This window comes from Condylura cristata, unplaced genomic scaffold (assembly GCF_000260355.1).
Source record: "Condylura cristata isolate star-nosed mole 26May11 unplaced genomic scaffold, ConCri1.0 scaffold00013, whole genome shotgun sequence".
Taxonomy (NCBI): domain Eukaryota; kingdom Metazoa; phylum Chordata; class Mammalia; order Eulipotyphla; family Talpidae; genus Condylura; species Condylura cristata.
This window is the reverse complement of record NW_004567114.1, coordinates 47998754-48003111: the sequence shown is the minus strand read 5'-3', so window position 1 is coordinate 48003111 and position 4358 is coordinate 47998754. Positions and strand designations below refer to the sequence as shown.

General features: G+C 36.4%; 1 protein-coding gene and 1 pseudogene across 1 annotated transcript in view; one reads left to right on the top strand and one right to left on the bottom strand.

The window, feature by feature from the left end:
- LOC101625474 overlaps positions 1–4358 on the bottom strand; it is a 32700-nt gene that overhangs the window by 25561 nt on the left and 2781 nt on the right. The window lies entirely within an intron of this gene.
- On the top strand, positions 2895–4355 carry LOC105853569 (annotated as a pseudogene).

The window sequence follows — 4358 nt, the reverse complement described above, 5'->3', positions numbered from 1 at the left end:
AACACATGTCTTTTGCAGCAACTTGGATGGAGCTGGAAAAGATCATGCTTAGTGAGATAAGCCAGAAAGAGAAAGAAAAATACCGATGGTTTCACTCATAGCAGGAGTATAATGGACCAGGCGAGAAAATAACAAGAATAATGAGCAGCCATATACCAGAGACATTTTGTGGGGGAGGAGTAGGGAATGGGATAAAAAACGGGGGGTGGGTTGGGAGGGAAGTGCACGGGATTATGGTGATGGCACACGGGTGACTCGGTGATGGGAAACCCACAGGGATTACAATTGAGATGGAAAAAAAAATGTACAAAATGATGTAAAAATAAACTGTTATAAAATAAAAAAAAAGGAAAGAAGTTCAATCACAAAAAAAATTACTTAAAAAATGTACTCAATGAAGACTGCACTTGCTTCACCTCAATGCCAACAATACAAAGTATAAATGAGAATTGGCACCCTTACTCTGTTTCAACCACATTCAAGGGTAATATATTCCTCAGTTAAAGCATGGATGCTTCACCATGGCCCTAAAAGAGGATTCATACACGGGCTTTATGTGCTGCAAAGTTGTACACTTGGTTGTACATATAAATATATATACTTATCAATAAAGTTCGTAAGAGATACTTAGCAACAAAGGCTTTACTGAGGACTCTGTGCATATAATGTAGACAAGAGGACTAAAATTATTAGTATTATTTGTAGTGGTTGGCAAGTAACTTCTGAAAAGAATAGCAAGATAGCTTTTATCCTAAAAATGGCTATAAAATGGCTAAAGGAGAAGTTCTAATATGATATTACTGAAGTATTTAAAACTGGAATTCAATTTATATATCACAAGCATTTATTCTGTCAATAAAAATAACAGTTATTATGAAGACCTAAGAAACTAGAGAAATGAAGGATGGGAATGGCTGCAAATTCCAAACCAAATTCTTAAGACATTATTTTAAAGGCTATTCTACCATATGTATTTCTAACCATTCACCCTTACTATTAGACAATTGTGTATAGTCATAATTGTGAAAAATTGGGAACCCTGTGATTAACATTCTGGTCCCAAAGGTCTCTCTGTATTTCTGATTATTTTCTTACTATATAAAATACATAGCCTACACTGGGGAAATAAAACAAACAAACCCAACAAATGCCATACTTAACCATGAATATATCAGTAATTACTTTAAGTGTAAATGGCCTAAGGCATCACCGGTGGCACAAAGGGTTAGAGTTCAGCACTATGAAACTATCCACAGCTACCACAGTACAAGTTTGAACTCATTCAGGGAACAGACCTCTCCTGTCCTGCCCACTGCTCCCCTCTGCAATGTATTTCAGTCAATCCTCCTGTTCTGTTCCCCACACTGTCTCTGGTGAATCCCCCTACCTTCTACACCTCTGGCCTGTACTCCAGTTTTTGTATGCATAAATAAATAAATCTTTAAAAATTTAAATAAAATTGAAAAAAAAAAAGGTTTGCAAAACAGAACAAAAAAATTATACGCTGTCAATAGAAACTCACTTCAAACAAAATGACACAGGAAGCCTGAATGCTAGAGGATGGAAAAATATACTGTGTAAACATTAGTTAAAACACAAGAGAGCTATGGTAACATTAGATAAAATAGACTTTAAGGCTAATGAAATTATCAGAGTCAAAGAAAATATTATATAATGATAAAATGATCCATCTATCAAGAAGACATACTGAGTCTCTAACCTACGGAGCATCAAAATACATGAAACAAAACTGACAGAGTTGAAAGGAGAAACAGACAAATGTACAAGATAGCCCTAGATGTCAACATTCTACTCTTAGCTACTGACAATATAAGACAGAAAATCAGCAAAGATACAGGAGAACAAATCACCAACAAACTAGAACAGATGCTTGTAGAATACTGCTTAAACCACAGAAGAATAAGCAATTTTTTCAAGAACCCATAGAACATTCACCAAGATAAACTATATCATGGGTGGTAACAACAAGTATCAATAAATTTAGAAGAACTGAAATACAGTGTCTTCTCTGACCATAATGGAGTTAAACTAAAAATCAGTAATAGAAAACAGGCAAATCTGCAAACACTTGAAAATCAAATACACTTTCAAGTAGTAATAGTTGCAGTAATCAGGGCAGTGTAGCATTGGTTAGGGAAAGATACATAAATCAATGGAAAAGAATAGGGGCTAAGAAATAGATCCACACACAAATATGGATGATTTTCAACAACACAAAATCAATTCAATGAAGAAAGGTATCATTTAACAAATAACACCACAGCAAATGAACATGGTGGGAAAACGAATTTTAACCTAAACCTCAACTTTTGTTATATATTAACCTGGATCAAAGAATTAAATGTAAAGCACACCAAAAAACTCTCTTGGAAATAAATAAGAGAAAATTTTTGGGATCTAAGGCTAAACAAAGACTCCATATCATAAGCACAATCTATAAAATGAAAATGTCATGAGCTTTTGCTTTGCAAAGACTCTGTTAAAAGAAATAAACTGACAAAATTAAAAAAAAAAAGAAAGAAACTGACAAATTATGGACTGGGAGAAGCAATTAGCAAACCGCATATCTGACAAAGGCTTATATTTAGACTATATAAAGAACTGTATAAAACCATAAAAAATTACAAAATGGGCAAAACACATGAGCAGACATTTCACTGATGAGACACAAAAATGGCAAATTAAAGATGAAAAGATGCTCAACATTGTTAGGGAAATGGAAAATTTAAACCCAAAGGTATATTACTGCACAATTATCAGAACAGGTAAAATAAGAATACTAATATTAATGGGCTCTGCACCCTGTGGGTCCCACACCACCTCCTGTGCAAGCCTGGGCTGGCTTTAAAACTTTTCTCCTTTGTCTCATAACCATGTTCACCAACAATGATAATTAACCAGCTGCCCACTTAACAGTTTCAGGAACAAGGGGAAGGCAGTACAGAACTGAGGTGAAGCAGAATAGAAGGTAATGTGGAACTAAGTAAAGCAAAGAAAACCAGATGCTGAAAAAGGAGAAATATAAGTTCACTTCCTGATGATGCTATTTTTCCACTGTAGGAAAATCAAAGCAATAAGGCACTATATATTGGTCTGTTAATAACATTATCAAAGGCACAAATAACAATTTGGAAAGTCAGCTCCAAGATACACCAACCACTAGGAAATTATTTTCTAGGCAAAACCAGACCCCCATAAACAACATAATCTAGGCTGGGTTGATTCCAAAATTTCTTCTTCTTGGGCAGAAGTAATGGTAGTCCTGAATAGGCTTGGGGACACACTACCATTGCTCCTGGAACATCAGGACAGAAGACCATGGCAGACGGAGGTGCTATCCTAGCATTCATTTCTGTTGGTACCTCCCATGCTCCAGCAGTGAACAAGCTAGCTTGTGAGGGCTCTAAGAAACACTGCATGTTATGGTTCAGTTTCTGAGATTATTATCAAGTATGGCGCAATTGAGCCACCATTGGCTCTTCTTGCAATTCTTGATCTTCAGCATGTGGTTACCTGCAGAAACTTACCTGGATACTCACGAATCTGTTACAACAGCCCAGTTAGAGGCTGTTGAGCAAATTCTTTTTACTTTAGTTCTTCTCCTGCATCACTATGATACAATATCACCTACTTGGTCATCTCCTATTTTACTGAGGGTTCAAATGAACAGATTAAAATGGGTGAGAAATGGGGGGTTGTGCCCCAACTCTAAGGTCTTAGAGATAGTGAATTGCCAATTGTGACTCCTGTACTAAGAGCCACAGGAAATATTGTCATAGGAACAGATGAACAGACTCAGATTATAGTAGATGTAGGAGCACTTGCTGTCTTTCCCAGTCTGCTAATGAACTCCAAAACTAGTATTTAGAAGGAAGCTACATGGACAATGTCAATATCAGAGTTGGCCATCAGGACCAGATACAAGTTGTGAATCATGTATTAGTCCCATTTCTCACTGGTGTTCTCTCTAAGCAGACTTTAAGACAAATATGCCAGTGGTGGGACAGCTGAATGGATTTTATAGCTTGTTCACAGTGGCTTAACAGACCACTGATGAACCTTAATTACACAAGACACCAAAAGTATTCTGGATGCCATTTAAAGTATCTTCTAGGCTGAAAAGCTAGGTGAAACTGAGAAACTTAGTAAAATGATTAAAGAATGTGAAGGTCTGGACAAAATTGGAACTACAAAGTCAAGAAAATGAGTCTGTGGACAAAGCTTCATTAAGCTTGATTTATAAGTATTTCTCCATAGCGGAAGATCAAAATGCTGTGCTAGAAACCATCTCTGAAGGCTCAGCATTCCAAGTTCAGGGTGGCACTCCTGGGACCTTT